This window comes from Herpailurus yagouaroundi, unplaced genomic scaffold (assembly GCF_014898765.1).
Source record: "Herpailurus yagouaroundi ecotype Mexico unplaced genomic scaffold, PumYag 210, whole genome shotgun sequence".
NCBI classification, from domain to species: Eukaryota; Metazoa; Chordata; class Mammalia; order Carnivora; family Felidae; genus Herpailurus; species Herpailurus yagouaroundi.
Window position 1 is genome coordinate 13964404 of NW_024412441.1, and position 23334 is coordinate 13987737.

The window sequence follows — 23334 nt, forward strand, 5'->3', positions numbered from 1 at the left end:
CCCCCCCAGTTATAGGATCAGGACTGCAGATTTCTAGTGCTTTGGTGCTTTCTGAGTAGAAAGGGAGTTAATAAAGAGGAACGATGGTGACTGTCTTCCTCACTAGGTTACCTAACATCCGATGACTCCTCACTGTCCCAGGAAACAGGTCCCCATACCCTGTCTTCATACTGAAGGTGCTGGCTGTGCCTGCTGCTCTCATCACAGGGGGTGTTCAGTGAGCCAAATGCCACTCAGCTTTCACTGACAATGTGCAAGCCTGGACAGAGGTGCCCCCCCCGCACCAGATGAGACCGGGAGGTTTCTGTCTCAGATCCCAGTTCCTTGGCACAACAGAACAATTTGCTGCCCAATACCACCCATCACCCAAAGCTTTCACGTCACATGTATAGATGCCCTTCTTAGAATCAGATTTTAAACAAAGAAGATGCCAGGGGTTGGCCAGGGTTCCACCCCTTTAGTGATGTAACTTGAGAAAATGGGCCAAGCCATCCCCCCGCCCCAAAAAAGCTTCTAAAGACAAAAATCCTAAGAGACAAAAACCAAACAAATTTAAAACCCAATGAATACCCTGGAGGTCAGCAAGAAGGGTTCAAGAATGACCCACACTTTGGAATAAACATCCTCCATTAGCCCATATGTCAGTGTTTAAAAATCTAGTCCCCAAACCTCAATCCCACCCCCTCAACACACACACGAGACCAGGAGGGGGTTAATAGAACCCAGCTGCTCCCCTTATCTGGCTAACCTGCTAATGGCAAATCTCTGCTACTGATATTTTATCAGTGATTTCTGCAGATCACTTTTATTAGAGATAATGTCATTTTTACTTCATTATCCAGCCCAGCAGTCAAAGAGAAAACAAGTTGCTATTTTTTTCTGTGAAACACCAGTTCTGTCCATTAATGCTGACAGGTGACAGCAAACTGAAACTCTTTGGCCACAATTTTGGGCAAAAGACTGGGCAGTTAACCCTCTGTTTCCTGGGTGGAGTGGAGTACCCCGGAAGCCTCTTCCATCATGGCTACAGACCCAAGGATGGTTTCTATGTTTCTGAAGCCCATTACCCCGAATGCTCAAGAAGGGCCCATTGGTTTTGCCTCAGCCATCCTGCACGCTCAGTCCCAACTCGGCAGATAAAAATGATTGTATGACATCTGGGCAGGCGAGTGCAGCAGCACTGTTAATTCTACTTTGTGGAAAGCGATAATTAACATATGAGTCAGCAGCAGAGAAAGACTTTAAGCCCAGGGAAGAAACAGCCCCAGAGTCCCTGAGGCCTCAGAGGCCGGACAGTGTTCGATTAAATGATTTAGAAGATTAGCCCTAGTATAGGGAAACCTGATCGGAGGGTGGTTGTGTAACCCCCAGTGGCTCTTTGGAGTGGCTCTCAGCTATGCCTGGAATACTCCCCACCAGGCCGCCAGCGTGTGGAAGGAAAAGGCCCATTCCTCCGGAATCAACTAAGAAATGTTCTTTTCTGTCCTACTGCTTACTTGTTTCTCCTAATTATTTTTTAAAATGCCAGATGCAGCTTTGAGTGACTTCTGATTGACTTACAGGCTGGGACAAACCCATCTGTCCTATACCCACTGCGGTGGGCCACACCCCACAACTCTGTAGCACCTGGAAGAAAGTTCTAAAGCAGCCAGAGGTCTACAAAGCCACTATTTACTTGGCTAAAAGGGCAAGTACCCCTTTGCAGTTTAGCATTTTTGATAGAAGTGTGGCTCTCTGGAATTTAAATCCCATCTGGCATTTATGTTTGGCGAGCTTTTAGCTTTCATTAACTGAACATTTACTGAGTGTCCGCCCTGTGCCAGGCACTGGGGATACAGAAGGAAAGACAGGGCTCTGCCCTCAACCAGCTGACAGTCTAGTGAGGGAGACAAATAAACAAACCACGGCCAGGTGGACCGCCTGGGCTTTGGGGCTCAGACACCCCCTCTGTGACCCAGCAAGAGTACCTCAGGTTTTTCTAAACCTCAGTGTCCTACAAAACAGTTACTCTAAAAGTGCTGGCCTCCTTGAGCTTTTGTGTGAGTAACACATGTACATGTAGCCTCGATCCATGTCTGTGGCACACTGTGGGCTGGGCGGTGCTGAAGGTGTTGCTGCAGAAGTCAGCAGTGAGTGCTCTTGGGAGCACAGAAGGTGCCGTGACCCAAGGCAGGGAGAAGGGGAGCCTCACAGAGGGCTCTCTCAGTGAGACTGTGCAGACAAACAGGAGTTGGCCAGGAAAAAGAAGTGGTAAAGGGGTCTCGAGAAGATGCAGCACAACAGGCCTGGGGAGGTCTAATAAGGAGGTGGTTGGCTCAGGTTTTTAGGAGCACAGGCCTTACCAATCGGGGCTGGCGTCCAGAACAATGTTTGGGACCGTCCCTCCCAAGGTGTCCCAAGGTGCCCTCGGCCAGAGGCAGAATCCTGGGTCCGCTGGAACATGGGGCAACCCTGTTGTGGCATTTCTTCTATTTTTGCATTCCTCGTGTTTTGACAATGAGATGATTGTGTGGATATTACAAGAGGTGATTATCTCCATGGGCGCTGAGCCTGTTTTAGTGCAAAGACTTCGCCTTGCCAGAGCCAAGACTTCTGAGGTCACCGCTGAGTTGCCAGTTCTAGAGAACCTCTGACAAACCTCAATGCCACCAGGGAACCTGCTCTTTGCAGGATGGCTTATTTTAAAAGATAAGCCATGCTACACAGGTGTTGGATAGGAGACAGTCTGTGTGGGGGACAGTTTCAATTCAGGGTGGCACACTAAACATCTTCGTGTGCCTAGCTTTGTGTGCAAGGAATTGAGGGAAGAGAGAGGTACCCTCTGCTGTGAGGCAGTAACTGCACAGAAACGGTCATCTGTTGGGGCGCCTGGGTGGCTCAGTCAGTTAAGCATCCGACTTCGGCTCAGGTCATGATCTCGTGGTTCGTGGGTTCGAGCCCAGCATCCGACTCTGCGCTGACAGCTCAGAGCCTGGAACCTGCTTTGGATTGTGTCTCCCTCTCTCTCTGCCCCTCCCCAACTCACATGCGCACGCACTCTCTCTCAAAAATAAATAATATTAAAAAAATAAAAAAAAAAAAGAAATGGTCATCTGCACTTCTGGATTCCATAAATTAGGATTTCACCCCAGATTTCTGTGGACTGGGAGTGTTCAGTACAGCTCACATCAAAGGAGTGGTCAGCACTGAGCTTGTTTGACTCTTGCGTGATCAAAAGCATTAAGGTGAAACACTGGAGGAAAAGTTTTAAGAAAAGGGAAACGATCAAAATATTCCTGTTTTTTCTACATGTTACAACAAGCAGGGAAGCACATATGTTCCGGGACCTCAATCAAAATATGGTCAGCAGTTACACATTCTTAGTTGGATTTAAGTCACTGTGAATGACTCATCTTGATGCCTATAAGTGAACTTCCTGGCTGTGAAGGGATGGCTGGAGAAATTAAAATGTATACTATCCCATTAAGAAGCAGGCAGAGGCTATCCAGATAGCCAGTGGTGCTTTTAGCTTTAGGGAAAGTTTGTTGTTTTTTTTTTTTTAATGAAAAAATCTTACCATTCTTAAAATTTTCTTAGAGATAGAAATAGGGATGAGCACAGGCCAATGAACAAGCAAGTCTTCAGGGAAAAAAAACTTGCCGTATAGAGGGAGGGCTCCTGACTCCTATTGCTTTCAGCTGCCAGCTTCCCTTGAGTATCTTCCTGTTCTGCAGAATAACCTCCATGCTCCTCTCCTGCCTTGTAAGGATCCAGAGTAGAGGCTGAGTCCCAGGAAAGAAGGAGCATTCTAGAAACGGTACCTCCTTGTCCTGATGTTGCCTAGCACCCAGATGATGATCCCCAAACCAGCATCCCCAGCCAGAGGTCTCCACTTTAGGACAGGGTCTAATCACCCAGGAAGGATTTCTGGAACTGCGCTTATTAAGGAAATGTAATATGTAACTTGACTTAAAAAATCCAGGAAGTTCTAACACTCTATCAAGTTCTTAAGACGTTTTCTTTCCTCCATAATCCTTGGCCAAGTTCAAAGGTGAGCACTTTCCCAGAGGCTTATTAGGAATAATGTTTATTTCATATATTTGGGGTTGCAAAGTTTGATTCCATCTTGCTTATTTGGGAAAAAATAACTTTTTTTATGAAAGGAAGGGAGGGGGTGAGGGATGAGCCAAGGGTAAAATTTGGGAGAGAAGAAAGGTGCTTAGAATACTGGCCTGGAGGGCAGGCTCAAGTTCTGAACATTTTTTATCTCTGATTTTCTCTGAAGGGTCGTAAGGCCAGCTCACTGTACCTTTCACTCTTCTGAACCTGTGTGACTGCAGCTGTCCTCCCTATCTTTGTGGGTGCTTGTGTCAACGGGTGCTCTGATGGCAAATGTAATACAAGCTTGTGCCTTCACAGAGGGTGCTATATAAATAAAGTGTACTGACAAGGATTACCAAGATTTCTGGGTTCTTTACCGTGAAAGGAATTCAGCAGAAAGCTGTGTGCGAGGGTTTGTGGTCTGTGCATCTGAAGCCAGGGTGTCACAACTGGCCTACTGAGCCAGGCCATCACGGACGGCTTGGGGTGGGGGGGTTGGGGAGCAGAAGTTCTCAGTGACCGAGGGAGGCCAGGGAGTTCATTCTTGAAACTCATGTGTCATATCCACTTCATATCCATCCCCCATGATGAAGCGCCAGATCTAACTGGCCCTGCCACCTCCCATGTTTGGTTAGTGAGGAGGAAGTATGGGAGTGTGAGTAGGGGGGATACAAATACTTGATGCCTCTACCCATCTTATCTGCTGACTTGGCCTCTACTTGTTCCTCAAGCCCCCAGCTCACCCCTCTGAGGACATTCCCCCACATTCCCTGGCTGGGGTGACCTCTCTTTTGTCTGCACCACTCTTTTGTCACACGGCGGTCTTCCAAGTATTGTTAAGTCTCTTGTCGCCTTTGTAGGTCAGGGGCACTCAAGGCCCAGTCTGCGTATCTACCTTGAGGAACTATGGGATAGTCAGGCTGCAGGAGAAATTGGAGGCTATTGCCAAGTTTCCTCAAAACCTAAGTTCCAACGCTGCTAGGCAGAGGTGGGGAAGCCTCAGGGAGCAGGTGGACTCATCTCTGATAAGGATGGTTCAGTAGGCATGAGGTAAAACCGACCTCTGACAAAGCTGGGGCTGGAGGGCTCTGCAGGGCTTCCTCTGAGTGCTGCCCTCTAGAGGAGGGGCTGAGAACACCACCAGGATGCCCGGGGCTCGGGAGGGCACAGCGCTGGGCTTTTTTCCCACAAGTCGTGCAACACATGATTGTTTTATGCCTACTTTGTGCCAGCTGCTATGTTCTACCGGAATGATTGTCTAAGAAGATCTGGAAAACCAGTGAGTTTTCTAGACTTTGTCCCGTCTCCATCCTGATGTGTAACCCTGGTCTTCTACAGTTCTACTTTAAATATGAATGCAGTGTTCCAAGCTGAAGAATCCTGGGATTTGGTCAACTGGTCTGAGCTGCCGTCTACAGTCTTTGTGTTGGATTTATGGCTGCTACAAATCTCCTGACTGCTCTGGTTCCCTTGATATTCTCTATTCCTATTGTCTTACCACCCATACCACCAAGATTTAAATTTCTAATATTCTCTCACTCTCTAATTTTCTCCTGAATATTAATGTCCTCTCTCCTCTTAGACTATAGCTCCTTGAGGGCTGGGGCCATATATTCTACTTTTTCCTCTTTCCCACCGCGCTCAGCACAGTACTGGGACCAGCACACCACTGGCACTGAATGTATACTCCATCACAGAACAACAGCATTTTAGAGTACACACGATATTAGCATGTATCTAGTCGGATCAGGTCCCTCTGATGGACACATGAGGAAACTGAGGCTGGAGGTCATCATTCACTGACTCAAGCAGCACAAACCCTGTTTTCATGTCTTGGAGCTAAGACCAATGTTACGAGCCATTAGGACACACTCTCTGACATAGACTCTACTAGAATGACCCCCATTTTGCAGATGAAGAAACAGGAGTAGGGAATGCTTAAGCAACTTATCCAAGATGCTTCCACTAATAAACAGCAGATCCGGGACTTGAGCACAGGCTATGTGGCTCCAGGGCCTACATGGTTACCACCACTCTATCCCATTTCTCCTCTCCAGAACCCCTAGAATCATCTCTCACCAATTCCCCATCATGGCATTTACCATCTCCTGCCTTGACTATGACCCCCTGCATGCCTGTCTCCCCCTACCCAGCCCCCACTAGATTGCAGCTCTCATGGGCAGGAACAAAGGTGTTTTCTTCTCCTTTAATCTTCCAGGGTCTCCATTCAGTGCCCTCCCTAAAGTGGATGTTTATGGGTAAAACTCCCAGAAAATACAAATAAAATATGCTAGACTATATAAGGCAATAAATTTCTTCCTCCTAGAATGCTGTGCAGAACTCTAAGTTTTTTTAATGTTTATTTGTTTTTGAGAGAGAGAGGGAGAGAGAGAGAGACAGAGGGAGGAATAGAGAGAAGGAAACACAGAATTTGAAGCAGTCTCCAGGCTCTGAGCTGCCAGCACAGAGCCGGATCTGGATGCGGGGCTCGAACCCGCAAACCATGAGATCATGACCTGAGGTGAAGTAGGACGCTTAACCGACAAAGCCACCCGGGTGCCCCTGTGAAGAACCCTTTACACCTGTTTCCCCATGTTTACCAACATGTTTTCCCCACGTTTCCCCTGTTTACCTACAGGGTACAGGCATCTGTTAAAAGTGCAAATGCCTTGGGGTGCCTGGGTGGCGCAGTCGGTTAAGCGTCCGACTTCAGCCAGGTCACGATCTTGCGGTCCGTGAGTTCGAGCCCCGCGTCGGGCTCTGGGCTGATGGCTCAGAGCCTGGAGCCTGTTTCCGATTCTGTGTCTCCCTCTCTCTCTGCCCCTCGCCCGTTCATGCTCTGTCTCTCTCTGTCCCAAAAATAAATAAACGTTGAAAAAAAAAAAATTAAAAGTGCAAATGCCTTTGCCAAGGCCTCTCCACCCTGACCAAACATTGCACAACTCTTGCACAACCATGGAGTCACAAGGGAGGTTCATCCTCCAGGCAGGTGATCTGGCCACTCCTTTCTGCAGCTTATTCATGGTTTTCCTTCCCTTACTCTTTCACTCTGTACAGAAGACTCCATCCTGGCCCACATCCTTAAGCTACTTACTACTCCAAGACATCTTACGTCCCTTAATATTAAGTAGGCAGCTGGGACTGGAAGCTAATGTGAAAGCAGACCCACCATCCCCCAGCTTCTCCCAGGAACATAAGTTGGTCCCCTGCTGGCAAGACAGTCAGCAGTGACTACTGGATTTGGGTGTTTCCCAGCTCCACACAGGAGAGGGAACCGGGCTATCCCCATGGACAACTGAGGCCGGGAGCATGCGATCCCAGAAGCATGCGATCATGTCCCTTTCACAGAGAACCCCACTCTTTTCTCAAATATTCAAAACGGTGTCCCTGCTACTCCAAGGCTGCCCCTTAGGAAGACTAACTGGCCCCATAATTACAGTTTTCTTTGCAGGAAGTGATTATTACAGCTTGCTATTTTCTCTGTTCAGGATTTAAATGCTGTAGGAATGAGGGGTTTTCATTAACCTTGTATATATAGCTTTCTGTTTCTTCTATATTTTGCGTCCTTGTTTTAAAAGCAAAAAGCCCTAACACAAATTTTGAAAACCAACATGGTAATGGAATTTCAAGTTTTTCACCAAATTTCTTGTCTATACAGCAGCTATGGATAAATGTAAGTAAGACCTACTGGAAGTGAGGGTGCTCATCCCAGTGGAGTTTTTCTGTAACAGAGGGCAGGAAGAGAGAAAAGTGGTTATGGAACTCAGAATCCTCTAACATGTGCCTGAAAACACTGGAATTCTCCTGCTGAGCAACGTGGAGGCTGACCAGCTATCATACAAGTAACCTCTACTGACCCGATTCACCTGGACTCTCAGTTGAACTGCCAGGAGGTCACCACCAGAGTGAGTCACCTCATCCGTCCCCCACTGGCTTCCTGGGCATTCTTACACTGAGACTATCAGGGATTTTACCATGAAAGACGCACACCCCTGGTGTCTCTCCCTGTCTCTCAGCCCTTAAGTAAACACATCAGTAGAGTTCACATGCTGTTTTACATTCTCCTCTCCCACCTCCAGTGGATGGGGCAAAATAGCTTTCCCTCCAAAGAATAACTACCTAAAATACTTCCAAAGACATTATTATTCTAATGTAACACAATAATGACTTTTAACACCTTTTGGAAAACTCTGACCTTTGCATATCCAGAGTCACTGCCCAGTGGAGTGCAATGGTCCATCAGGCGCTGGGAAACCTTCTTCTCTGTGCTTAGGCAGGGAGGTGGGCTCTTCCCAGGAGCCTGTCCTTAGGGGGTTTCTCTGCTCCATCTGGGAAGTTCATATCCACCCAAAAGATAAACTGGATCTGTTTTCTTTTCTTTTGTTGTTCGAACTCTAGAACATAACTGAATATTAAGCAATCTCTGTCAGTGAGGAACTTCCCAATCCAGCACTACGGCTAAAGTCTGTACCCACATTAAGCAGAACAAAAGTATGGTTCGTGCAGGCCATGAGACTGACTCCAGCCAAATCCATTTTCAGTGCGGAGCAGGAACATTCACTGGTTTTGAATTTCCTTACCCTTGACATTTAACGAAACAGGCTCCAAAGAGAGGACTCTGCCTCTTCTGTTAAGCCTTTTATTAGGTGCAGTCAGCTTCCCAATTACATAGCTGTTTTTAATACATGACTTTAAAACTTACTGTGGAAAGGAAAAACCTTGGCATCTAGGAATTGCCCAAAGATGACCAGTTTTTATTCTAACCAGCCCCAGTCTTGCCCACCATGGGGCATCATCAAGCCAAAATGGACAGAGATGATGTCATTCCTTTTCTTATGCTCCCAACATCTATATGCTATTCCCAAACTAAAATGGCCTGCTCAAAGCATGTATACTAATTAGCCAGGACAGGAGACATCATGAAGGAACCTCTTTTGTTTTTCTCTAGGGGCCCTAGGTTCAAGTTTTTAACCATTAAATGATCTGTTCTTGTTGATCTACTTCATTTAACCTGCCCAACCATGGCCAATGGCTTTCAATAGCTAACTGAGTCATCATTGTGTATCTGCATGAAACTGACTTCCAATCCCATACAGTTTCATTGAAGACCCATTCAATATCTTGGAAAGCGTTCTTGTCTCCAGACAGATTGTTGGATGAAATTTTCTTCCTCCTTTTGCCAGGGGGCTACACAGGTGGTCTTATTTTTAAAAAAAGATAGCATGACTACAAGCATACTCATATAGAAACACAGGCATTAGGAATGTGCAGAGAAAATTGAGTTTTCTTTTTTCTCTATAAAGATTCCAAGGTGGAGATGGTCAAGTACCACAAAGTCTTTCCTTTTAAAACAATCCAGAAGGCAAAACCCAGGAAGGCCCTTCAAGGTAATAAACATACATGCTCCCTGTAACTGCTTCCTGGTTTGGCCAGACAGCCCTGGACAGTTACTTTTCCCCACCTCCAACATACATACACCTTCCCTACCGAAGCTCTTTTCAACCATGTGCATGTGACCTCAGCCCCAATCTTCCCCTCAACCCCATCACATGTCCATTTCAGATCTGAAATGCAAAGTCACCCATCACTTAAAAAGAATACACACACACACACACACACACACACACACACACACCCTACTCACTCTCATGTCAGATATACAAGGTAGATGCATACATATACACCCATATTATATGTATGCTTATGGACATTACATTGTTTCTTTTTCCCAAATTTAAAAAAGAAAAGATCTGTGTTTTCAGATAATGAATTTTTATTGAGTATCTACTACACAAAGTCTTGCTAAATACTATGGGACTCAAGACATGAAATCGTAATTCATCCTGCCCTTCCTTTTAGGCTGTGAACAAACATTCAAAGCAAACATTCAAAGAAACAAGAGATCTCCCTATACACATAATAGCAACAGACTAAATATCTGTTGTTGGTGGTGATGAGGGCCAGACATTGTGTGGGCTGGGAGAAACATGCACAAGGTGGTGGTGGTGGGGGGCGGGGGTTATTTCAGAAGACAGGATAATCACACCTGACATAATCAGTTTACTTTGATCATTACCATATATAGTTTAGAACACTCTTGACCTTTATAAAACCCTGCTTTAATGGAATAACTAATTTTTGAATAAAATATAGCAGAGATGAATAGATTATGGCAGCCTTAAAAAATCTCCTTATTAATGTCATCTAAATTTTAAAAGTTATGGGTGAGGGCCCCTAGCCAAGGATCCTGCCTCTGCCTGGGTGCTGAACCAAGACTCTCACTGGTGATCCATGCTGTTCCAGTACTGTTTGGGATGGCTGTGCTTCTCACGGCTCCAAATCCACCAACCACTTCTCTCCAAAGCAGTGGGGACTGGAGCTCAGGCTAGGGCTCTTCAGATGTTAACAGACCGCTTTTTGGTAATGTCTCTATTTTAGGTATAGGTATAACTTATTTCGGCTCCCACTGATGGGTAGGTATGGTTGTGGGGAGCAGTGTGTGAAGGAGCCCAAGGCCATGTCTGTGCTCAGATATGCTATGCTTGGTTAATACTGCTTGTCCTGGGGGTGGACTGGATGAGAGATGCTCAAAGGCTGTGTACCTGCCACTGCTGATTCAACGGAAACAACAGAGGCTTTGGAGTGAGGGCCACACCTTCAAATCTGGGCTTCTGGCACGCTGACTATGTGACCCGGGGCAAGTCATTTTGCCTCTCTACAACTCAGCCCCTCTTCTACAAATGGAAATAATGTCTATTTCACAGGGTTGATACAAAGTACTGGCTCTCAAAGTGTGGTCTCCAGACCACCAGCAGCAGCATCACCTGGGAACTTGTTAGAAAGACAAATTCTCAGGACCCACCCCAGATCCTGAATCAGGAACTCTGGGGATGAGGCCCAAGATTGTGAATTCTGGTTCTGATGCACACTAAAGTTTGGAACCCCTGTTATAAAGAGTCGTATGAGTCCTTAAGTTATAAGTCCTACAGTAACTTATTTTAAGGACAGAAGTCATGTTTTTCATCTGCTACAAAGTGACCAGCAAAGCACCAGGCTTAACCACGGGTGCTCAATTCTAACCCCCTTGGTAAGTCATCTGGGAGACTTCCTCCCCAAGGAGAGGAAAGAAGATGGGCTCATGCTTCTGTAGCCAGTGCCAACAATGATTATTCTCAGGGAAGAGAGACACTTATGCCTATACACCATGCTAAAGCAGGAAGGATTACAGCGGGTAGATCCAGCCCACAGAGGGCTTGCCTTTGTTAAATCTCCTCCAAAGAACCGCCATTCCTTCAGTCCCAAAGGTCTCCAGTTTAACACAGTTTCACTTGCTCCACAGTGCAGGCTTTGAGAATAGGTAGGTGGTCTACTGACATGCCTGTGCAATAATCACACGGTGCCTCCCTCCCTTCCACCACCTCCTACTCCAACGAGGATCACCACACAGAGAGTCCCGTTCACCTCACAGATACAAACAACGAGGCCGTGATTTCCACTGCCACACAGGCCATCGCGCATAGGCCAACATATGCACAAAGACAAATAAACTGCTAATTGTTAGGGAAGTACAAATTAGAACCACAATGAAATACCTTTTCATACCTGCTAGGATGGCTTTTACCAAAAACAAAAAACCAGAGAAGGGCGAGTGCTGGTGAGGATGTGGAGAAATTGGAGCCCTTGTGCACTCTTGGTGGGAATGTACAATGGTGCAGGGGCTGTGGAAAACATGTGGTGGTTCCTCAAAAATTTAAACATAGAATTACCATATGATCCAGCAAGTCCACTCCTAGGGACTCAAACAGGTATTTGTAGACCCGTGTTCCTAGCAGCATTATTCACAATAGTCAAAGGTGGAAACAACCCAAATGCCCATTTATGAAGAATAAACAGAATGCAGTATAGGCACACAATGGAATATTATTCACTCTTCAATAGGAATGCAATTTTGACATGTGCTACAACATGAATGAAACTTGGACACATTATGGTAAGTGAAATAAGCCAGACACAAAAGGGCAAATATTGTATGATTCCGCTTACATGAGGCACCTAGAGGAGTCAAATTCACAGACAAGGTAGAGTAGCAGTTACTATGGGCCTGGGGGAGGAAGGAATGGGAAGCTATTTTTGAATGGATGTAGACTTTTCAATTTGGGAAGATGAAGTTCTTGAGATGGATGGTGGTGATGGCTGCAAAACAGTGTGGATGTACTTAATGCCAATGAACTGTACACTTAAAAAATGGTTAAAATGGTAAATTTTATGTTATATATTTTTTGCCACAATAAAAAGAGAGTCGATAACCACCCTCATCCCACCACCATCACCTAAGGAAAAAGACACCACAATGGCAACCTTGTAGTCTTAAGTCTCAAAGTAAATGTCTTGAACAAAAAGGACTCCCAAACATCTCCATGTTTGAAATCTAAAATGATAATGACAGCTACACCTTTTCAAGACGGTGTTCCCAATTTACTTCAGCTTGCCAAGCTCTAAGCATATCTGATGTGAAAAAGAGACACTCAGCTGAAAACGGAGATTTGGCTGTGGCTCTCCAGTGTGTTCGCTCGGTAGTTTCAAAATCCCCATCCGTCTTCCTGTTAATGAAGGTTTGCTTCGACCTTTCCATTAGCCCACAAACTACTATTAAAAAAGCCATTTATCAGATTAACACTGAGTACTGCAAAAGTCATCTGCAAGCAGCGTGCACTTTTCCACGTAGGGGTTGCCATGCCAACAGCTGCTCCATGTTCATTGTACAGAAGTATCAATTTCAACAAAGTCCCGCTTCATAGTTCTGAGGACCGATTCAGTCTTGTTGTCCCTCCTCACTTCCGAGATGTGCCCACATGGCAAAGACCCCACCAAAATCAGGTAAATGGCCGAGAAAAAGAGCAATGACAAAATTAACCAGCTGCATGTCTACATACTGAAAACGCTGTAAGGCAGGCAATATAGTTATTTCCTCTATCTCTGACCCCCATCCTAATTCCTCAGGAGTACAGTCAGGGAATCTGATGTAATAACCATTTTGCCAGTAATTCTAGAAATAGGAGCCCAGAGGGAATAAACTGAAGGAGAAACCAGAATTACACAAATTTGTTGTAATAGATTATTTGCCCAGAGAGCAGACAACTATAAACGAAATGGGGTAAGATACTTGGATTTTATTGGTGCTAATTTTGATTGCAATTTTTTTTTTAAATAATGCTTGAGAGGTTTTAAATAAATGTGCTTCAATTGACTAGCATTATCACATTTCAGAAGGTTTAGATTTGGAAGAAGAGCCTGAAACAGAAAGCTCTAGGAAACAATTTGTCTTTGACTCAAGAGTAAACCTAACAAGCAATTTCCAACCACGAGTAATGAACCCCAGTCTCACGCTAAAACTCCTGATGAAATCAGAGAAATAGCCAAACCAGTTTAAAGTCATTCAAAGAAAATAAGCAAATGCTGTAGACACCAGGCCCCTAAATGAACAGGAGCCATTTTTATGTCAAAGTGGACTAAACCTATGTCACACTTCCAGCCACCGTCAGCAAAGGAAGAAAAATAGCTCACCATAACCCTTAAAAACACATAGCTTTCAGGGATGGGACAGAAACATTGTATTGATACCATTTATACCAGCTAATTAAAAAAAAAATCTTCTAACCGTGACATACCCAAATGATACTTTACACACATTAAAGTTTTCAGTATCAGGAACACACTATTGTGTGAAGAAGAAAGGGCGCCTTTTACAAGATATGGATTGTATCACAAAATTTCAGAAGGGCAATAACCAATTAAAATTTTAAATGGGGCTTATTTGAAATCTCGGGCACAGGAACACCACTGAAGAAAAACTTGTTCTCCAGCTAGTGGCTCCTTGCTCAAAGCAGATACATGGGCCACACTGGGAGATCATCTTATCCAAAGTGAGACCAAGCCCAGTCCTGACAGCCCTATGGCCTCAGCCTTCTCTATGCAATCATGTGTATTATTCTAAGCCTAGAGAAAAGCTTACATGGGAGGCGGGGGGGGGGGGGGCCCCAAGCACCTTTTAATTTGTAGTTATTTCTGGGATACCAGAACTAATACACTGGTCGGGAACATGGAAGAGATGCTGCTTTTCAGGTTTGAGAATAATGTTTGGGCTGGTTATAGCTTGTTTTCTGAGCCCAGACACGTTAATGAACAGGGGTTGCATTATGATACATCTGTAAGTGGGACGTAATACAGCTACTTATTAAATCTATGTACCGTGATAGCTAAGAGATAACTCTGATATATTGCTGTATAGAAAGTGCAGTTTTCACAAGATATAATAGTATTCTATAATTATGTATTTATATTTAATATAAAGAAGTATGAGTAAGAAAATGTTAACAGTGTTATCTCTGGGTGGTAAAATTTTGCTGATTTTTAATCCTGAGGTCCTCGCATATTATGACTTTTTATAGGAACATGCATACTTCTAATGATAAAAAAAACTTAGCTACTTTAAAAATAATCTTACAGGAGAGACAATTTATAGGGACTACTGTGTGTGTGTGTGTGTGTGTGTGTGTGTGTGTGTACATGAACATTCTTGCACAGTCTCCCCAACTCCCCTTATGCTATCATCTCTCACCAGCCAATATGGGGAGCACCATCCCTCCTGCCTTTGACTCACAGGGCCCAGGGCACTCCTGGGTGATGTTTACACATCTCCATCCTCCCTCCATATCCTGCTCTCCATCCAGCAGCGTCACTGAGCTGCCCCTTGCGCTGGGGGCAGCCATTCAAGAAGCAAGGAAATATTATGCAAGAGCACAGGAAGTCAGAGGAGACAGGATTCTGGGCAGGCCTGGCAAGGAGTCTGTGTGAACTCCAGTGAACATGCGGACTTTGCTCAGTGGTGCTGAAGCCAGCGGAGAGCCTTCCCAGGGCGGCAAGGGACAGCCGTCCACCTCAGGTCTCCGGCCAGTGGGCCGCCATCCAGAACTTGATGTACCTGATTAAAGGCAGATAAACCCACATCCCAATATTTCTACTTTTTTGGCCCAAGTTCAAGGTGACTCCCCAACACTCACGCACAGTGACTCACCTCTGTCCCACAGCGTGCTGCCCTCCCCCCCCCCCCCCCAGTACAACATGATTCCATTCAGTAATGTTTGAGCCTGTTCCTCTCAAGGCCACCGGCTTCCTGACTCGGGCCTCCTGCTCACTGCCTCAGATCAATACTTTCAGGTGGCTTGTGTCCCTCATCTCATGGCAATATCAAGCCTGAGCACCCCAGTTATGTTCATTTACACACACACACACACACACACACACACACACACAAACACACACATGCACATATACCTATTCCTGTATATACAGGGGTCGTGGCAGTAATAACATCCTCTCTTGGAGCAGTTTCTATTTTCTCAGCCCAGGCAGAGATAATAGCAGCCATGTAACAGATGTGGAATCTGAGGCTCCGAGGGAGTCCATGACCGACTGCAGCATGGTTGTGGCAGTTGGGAGCCGGTCTCTTAGTTAAGGGTGCTCTCACTCACCCCAGCAGCCCACCCCCTGCTTCTCTGGCATTAGGAGATGAGCCACTGCCCCTCCTGATAACACACGGCTGTTCCTTCTGTAGAAACCACTGGGCAGTGCACATTGTGTCACAGCTCACCCCTTCCTACTTAAGGGAGGTCCTGCTGCTACTGTGGAAGTGGATCCAGGCCTTCTCTCTGGCATCACACCATGCCCAACAGCGACTGCCAAGTCTCTGCCCCTGTCCACTTGAACCTCCTCTTGGGCGGGGAGCAGTTCAGGGAAACTGGAGAGGCTTCCTCCAGGCACCCACTGATCACCTTTAACGCCCATCCTCCTTCCCTAAGGAAGCACCTGGAAACCAGGCTCCACTTGGACTGCACTTCACAATGGAATTAGAACCCTAAAAGGCATCTTTGTGTCTGGTTGCCCCCTACTGGCCCATTTTAAAGGTGGAGACACTGAGGCCCAGAGGTCACTCGGCCAGTTAGCATGCCTCTTTCCTCTTCACCAGACCACAGAAATTCCACTAGCTACCCAAACAGGACCTTTCCCAAGCAGAGGGGGACAAGATGTGAGTGGTGGGATAGACAGACCTAGGAAGAAATGCGGCTGTGGTCCTAGGACTCCCACTCCCCTTTGCCTCTGTCAGGAGCAGGCAATGGTATTCCAACATGCAAAACCAGCCGCATAGGGAACGACACCAACCCAGTCACTGCCCCTGGCCTGACAATTGCCAATTGTGGTAAGGAGCAACACTGGAAGTCTCCTGGGACTCTGTTGTATATTACCAGACGCCACCAACACACAATGGCCGCTACTCCTCTGGTGTAAACATTGCCAAATAGGGCAAACAATAACATCATCACAACACAAAATCAGTAAAAAAAGGCTGGGCCTGGGGGTTTGTTAACATGGGCTCCAACATTTTTTGTGATCATATTTGTATGCCACATGAGAATGACAACTACTTTAATCTATATCATGAGCTTTGGGGGAAAAAATTAAGCACCAAATGAATGTAAGAAACAAAAGTGCAGAGTTGAGGACAAAGACCCAGCAATCCTAGCTTAATTATTTCACTTAGCAATTATTTAAGAAGCATCTAATATGTGCCTGGCACTTTCCCAAATGCTAAGGATATGATGTTGAGCAAGTCAGCACAGTCCCTGCACTCCAGGATATTAAAACTAGAGGAGAACAACAGGTAACAGGCAGACAAAAAAAAAAACAAAAAACAAAAAACAAAAAACAAAAAACAAAAAAAAAAAACCACAACAAAAAAACAGCATATGGAAGTATTGTTAAAAAAAAAAAAAAATAGAACAGGGACAGAGGGATGGAAATTAACTGAGGGAGGTCAGGAAAGGCTTCCCAAGGAGGTGATACTTAAGCTGAGACCTCAGACCTAAGTCAGCTGGCTGGCCTGGGCCCGGGGCTGCAGGAAGGGCAGGTTCAGGCACAAGAGATAATCAGGAATGCTGCAGATCTGAGGTCAAGTATCATGGTCACCGTGTGGCAGAGCCAGGGTCCTCCCACCCAAAGCCTCTTCCCACTTCTAGTAACACCCAGAGGCCCAGGTATCATCTAGGCAGTGTATGTCCCCCCATATCTGGATCTTCCAGTAAGTTGCCTGACCTTTATTTTAAAGACCTTGGACCAGGCACTCTGTCCCTTCAAGAGCCCACAATTAGGTCTTGCTTGTAAGATGCAAAGCATCAGGTGGGTCCTGAGCAGATGTGATGTGGATACAGCCCTTTAGATCATGAGATCTGGGGGTGCCAAGTCAAAGGGAAATTCCCACTCATAACAGGATGGTAGCCAGCATGGATGCTCTGTCTCCACAGGTGAGGGGACACAGGCCAGGCATGGAAAGGGACACGTCCCAAGTCACACCATTGTTCAGGAGTCCTGGAAGGTTTCTTGGTCTCTTGGTGTTATCAGATTTCCTCACGTCTCAGAGTATGGGAAAAAAATAACTCATGCCCTGAAATCACTATTGGCAGGAGCCCATAATCCTGAAAAGCATCTTCTTTTAGATTCTCCTGAGACTCCCTTCCAACTGCAGTCAACAGGTAACCATGTTACCAGTTATTAGTTACCAAAAGGTAACGATGTGCTGAATAATTACACTGCTGTGCTTGTTAGTAATGATGCCTTAATGTCTGCACTTTATACTTCCAAAGATCTTTGTAGGGAGATAATGGCTGCAGAAATGATTTTTAAAGTGTAATACACTTTTAACATAAGTGGTTTTATTGAAACTCTAGCTCATTTCAAACTCATGGCAGCACTCATAGAAAGCAGTTAGTGTGTCTAATCCCCATCTAGGAGCGAGAAACATTCAGAGAGGTTAAATTACTGGTTTTCGATCACACAAGTCAGAAAGGAATCTAGAACAGTCTTTCAGATTCCTTGAGACTGTTGAGAGCTCCCCTGACCTGCACATGGAGGCAAGCCCTGCCAGGGACACAAAACAAATGAAGGTGGCCCTGGAGCATTTACAATCTGTTTGGCAACACAATGGCTAAGAAATATGGAATTCTTGGGACACCTGGGTGGCTCAGTCAGTTAAGGGTCCGACTCTTGGTTTTGGCTCAGGTCGGGTCGTGATCTAATGAACTGTGAGATAGAGTCCCACATTGGGCTCTGCACTGACAGCTTGGAGCCTGCTTGGATTCTCTCTCTCTCTCTCTCTCTCTCTCTCTCTCTCTCTGCCCCTCCCCTGCACTCTCTCCAAACAAACACTTAAAAAAAAAAAAAAAAGAAATATGGAACTCTTGTGGTCATTCCCTGACGCTAATTTTGGAGGCAAAGAAACTCAAGTGGGTGAAAGTTTGTCCCTTTCCAAAATAAACATGTACCCTGCTGTGGCCCAGAAGATCTAACTCAAGGAGAATTATAGCTGTCATCATAACCCTTATAAAATCTGAATCCATACAAGGCGATACAGGTGGCCCAGAATCACAAGGCTTATGCTAATCTATGGAAATAGTTTCAAAGGTGCTCGAATGAATGGCTTGGAAAAGACGGGATCAATGTTCATAGTGAGCTCAGACTCCTTTCTGCCAGCATTCTCTGGTCACTAGGCTTTCCCAAGGCCTGAAGTTGGCCAGAGGCTGTGGTGACCCCACCATCACCAAGAGTGCCCGGGTCCCCTGTCCTCACTGACCTAGGTGGGGAGAACAGTTTGCCAGGAGTTCTGCAGAGGCAACATTGAAATTTTTCAAAAGGAATTTTTACTTTGGAAAGGAAGGGAAAAGAGAAAAAACACAAAGGAATGGATATGCTATGTTCACAGGTTTTAGACCCCAGTGGTGTAGTCACAAATTATCTTGGTTAGGACACCTTCTTTTCCTTCCAAAGGCCTACCTGGAGCTGAGATTAAGTAGACGCCAAACTCAAGCTTCTAGCCCTAGCCAGATTCAAGTAAACACCACTTTCCGGCCAACGGGGGTTCTTAGGATGCCCCAAAGGCAACTTCCTGGGGACTGCCCATGGCCCCAGACAACCCTATATCTGGGCTGCACAGGGCTCTGCAGCTGTCTGTCACTTGCAGTCCCAGATGAGGAAGCCTCCTTCCACCTGCCTCCAGAGGCCCTTCCCTGGGTTCAGGCCCAAGGTTCAGCAGCCTGCACAGAGTAGGTACGGACATGATTACTGAGCACACCGCTGAATAAAGCTATTATGCCAGCGCTGGGTAGCAGTTTCCCAGTTTGACAACCATTTATTGATTACTGAAGGGATAGAAAAGGAATAAGAGATGAAGACATGCGGTTGTCATGATGAGATTAAATCCCAAGCCAAGAGCACTCAGGAGCTACAGGTTCCCTCAAGGTGCCATTGGACAGCATGCGCTGAGGTGACTCTGCTGGTCCTTGGTGTGGGATCCTCTCCAGTGATTTGGGATCTCTGGTCAAAGCTCTGCTCACAAGTGTCTAACCATGACCTCTAGTGCTTCTAAATACCTCCAGGGGAAAGGTTACACCTGCTGGGGGAGCGCAAAAATTTCAGCCACCCTACCCACCAGGTGACTCCAGAAAGATAATGCCTTTTCTTTCTCTTCTGGCAGCATCTGCCCAAGAACATCAGAGCTCAGGCTTTAGGGAGTGGTGTAGGCACACAACAGGAAAGGTAAAGGTCAAGGAACTGCTTGGCTGCAGTTCTCTGCACAAGAAATGCTATTAATGGGTAGAGACTGGCAAGAGGGCTGGTCTGACTTGGATTTGGTGGTCTCTCTTCCTATAAGTAGTGGTGTGTTGAAGGGACTTTACAATAATCAGACTCAAAGCCCTAGAATCTGGAATGAGAAAGAGCAAGAAGGGACAGAGTAAGAGACTTGATCAAATTGAAGGGGACGAAGACTTTACCACCAAAAACGAGAACACAGGGTAAGGGTCATTGCACCCTCCCTCAGAGCCTGAAGGAAACTATTGTAGCATATGATAAGCTGACCCCTTTCAGCTCCCGTTTTGTACAACGGGAGGTATTTATGCCCCTGAGTGATGGTATAGTTCTATATATATTTATATATATGTTCCAGTGTGATTTGGATACACTGGCAAATGACCGATTTCCTAAGCAATATGGGGGGACTTTTCAGTCTTGGAACTCATTCCTATGGATAACAACCACAGCCTCATCCAGCCATCCTGCCGTGTTCACACGAGAGCCAGGCTCCTGGTTGGAAGATAAAAGAGGTGCCCTGAGCAGCTCTCTCATGTCCCACTAATTCTCAAGAGAGACGTGGGCTGCTCCTGTGGCCCCAAGGCAGTCCAACGATTCTATCACAAGATAACTCAGGACGGACTGTTCCCAAACTTCTCTATACTGGCCCAGGCCTGGTCCTCACCTCCTGTCCGTTAACAGTGCTCTGGATTCAGCTGTGCAAGGAGCCAGCTCACCAGCCCTGACATGCACACCTTGTTTATTCCTGCCTCCTCGCTTAACTTAAGCTGTTCGCTCCAGCTGGAATGTCCCATACCCACATGCCTACCCAAGTTCTACCCAATGTTCAAGACCCAGATCTTAAGGCTCCTCTGTTAAATGGCCCTCTAATAAATGCTAACCATCTCCCTTCCTAACTATTCGCAACACACAAGACCTATTTACCCTTATTCACACTCATTCAATTACTACCAATATTCCACTGTTCGGTCAGTCTTTTATCCGAGCTAGTTTCAACTACCAAACAAGATTGCAAATCTTAAAAAGGGGCCTAGGGTTCCCATCAACATAACCATCTTGCAACGTTTTAAACGAACAATTTTAGGGATTCTTTAACACCAACACTAGACTGTAATTCCCCTGAGTGCAGGTCCATCTAATGGACCTCACTGCATGGCATGCCACCTGAATGTGGTAGGTGACCATAAATGTTTACACACAGACCTCACCACATGCATGGTGGGTGACCAAGGAGAATGGGAAAGTTGATCTGAGCAAAGGTTTCTCCCTGTGTCTCTAACCCTCTGTAACTAAGCACCCAAAATTCCGGTCACAGAATTACTGAGTCTACAAAGAACTACTGGGCACCCAAATGTGGGCCTCTGTTCTGGGCGCTATGGGAAGAAAGAGAAAGGTGACTGCCCCTTGCTCCCCATGGCCCTTTACCCCAAGCACCACCCCACAGACTGGGCACCAGATCCCTCCCCAAATCCCTTTAGTTGGGGAAGGAAGAGGACAGAGGGGAAGGGACCTGCCTCCTCCTCAGGCACCTGGGAGGGCCCTGCCTCCATTAGCTTCACCCTTTCCTAAGGGCTCTCTCCCCGCCACATTTTTAAAAATCAAACCCAAGTAAAACCACAAGTGTAATGCAAAAAAAAAAAAAAAAAAAAAAAGGAAAGAAAGAAAAAGAAAAAAGAAAAAGATGATTGGTCCCTGCTCATGAAGGCCTTACCACCTACATGGTTTCAGAGACAGACACACACATGCACACGCACACTCAAAAGCAAGGTGTGAAAGCCTCATACAAATAAAATACAGACGGAAAACCATATAAATACAGGGGTAACCAATGTGCTGCTGATCGGGGAAGGTACCTCAGGGGAGGTGATTCTTCTGAACTGAGAGTTGTGTTCTCTTCTGCACACACTTTCCCATCTGGCCTTTTAAACACTGACACTAAGCTGGAGTACTTTATTGTTTGGCTCGCACTTGCCTTGGTGTATTTATTGGGTGCTCCTGAAGTGAAGTGTTGACATAGTACTAGCCTGAGGTTTGCATTTGATGTAAAGTCAGGTATCAGCAAGACCTGCATGTGGTTCCCCCAAGTTTTTCTTTTCCTTTTTCGTTCTTTTTAAAGGAAAATGAGTCCAGGGCTCAAATCTACATGACTGAGAACAGGAGGGCCCAAGAGGAGGGCTTTCCAAGTGACCCAAGGGACAACAACCACGCAATTCTATGATTTTTGAAAGTTAAGTGTGATTTTAGGGACTCAAAATATGGAAAATATTACAGAACACAGCAGAAAATTTAGACACCCTGGCCCTTAAGCAACACACAATCTAGTTGGAAAGATGAGAACACATGAAATGTCATTAGATAACAAGGAAACAGAATCAGGCAGCCTCTTTTTTTTTTTTTTTAATTTTTGTTTTTTCAACGTTTTTTATTTATTTTTGGGACAGAGAGAGACAGAGCATGAACGGGGGAGGGGCAGAGAGAGAGGGAGACACAGAATCGGAAACAGGCTCCAGGCTCCGAGCCATCAGCCCAGAGCCTGACGCGGGGCTCGAACTCCCGGACCGCGAGATCGTGACCTGGCTGAAGTCGGACGCTTAACCGACTGCGCCACCCAGGCGCCCCTCAGGCAGCCTCTTTAGTAAACATAAGGAAGAGCTACAGTGCGGTGGAGGGGGGTACGGTACGAGTATGGGAATTACTACAGCAGGCTTTGCTGGAGCCGGAGAACTTGGGCTTGCACTAGGAAAGTGGCGGATATTTGAGTAGAAAGAGCATCCAAGATAGCAGTACTAGGGTGAGGGAATCTAGGTGGGAAGGAGCCTGTGACACGAGGTAAACAAGTCACTAGGGCACGGGGAGGTGGAGGTCTGCATAGCTGGAGCTCAGAAGGCATGTTGGGTGATGGTGGTTGGGGGGAGAGAGCTGGGATGGGGTCCCTTCCACTGCCGTGTAGGCTGCCCTTGGGAAGGAAATTAGGCCAAGGATCCAGGTCTTCTTTCAGACTCTACGCAAGTCAATCCTTCGAGATCTTTAGGAGAAACAGTACAATCCATGACAAAAGAAACCCTTTTCCCACCCTGAAGACTCTCTGTGCTCTGAGGACTTGACAACCCTGCCTAAAACAGGGGCAGTTCAGCACCATGCAAACCTCTGACGGGAGGCTAGGAAAGCTATTTTAGTAGCCAGGCTGCTTCCCAGCCAGTCAGATAGCAGGTAAATGCATGGGGCACCAACTTCCATGGAACACCATAAGACGCCAGAGAGTGGGGCCCCACAGTGGACTACAATTTCCTGACTTCTTGACCACCCCAAAGGGCCTCGCCTAATGGGAGGGGCACATCAGCTGAGCCAGGACATGCTGAGTACAGGCAAGGAAGCCAAAAAACGAAGAAGGGCCTGGTTCCCATGCCCCACCCACCATTAATTCCCCTAAGTCCCTGGTTTAGAATAAAAGACAGACTCCTGCCGCACAGTGATATGGTTACATTTATAGAAGCGCCTGTCCCTGGCAAAATGTGACCTTCATACTTTTCTTATCTTAATATCTGGGTAAACATT

The 23334-nt window shown here is 46.1% G+C and overlaps 1 protein-coding gene across 2 annotated transcripts in view; it reads right to left on the reverse strand.

Annotated features, from left to right (window-relative positions):
• The window catches only part of EPAS1 (endothelial PAS domain protein 1), an 85330-nt gene that overhangs the window by 51824 nt on the left and 10172 nt on the right, over window positions 1-23334 (reverse strand). The window lies entirely within an intron of this gene.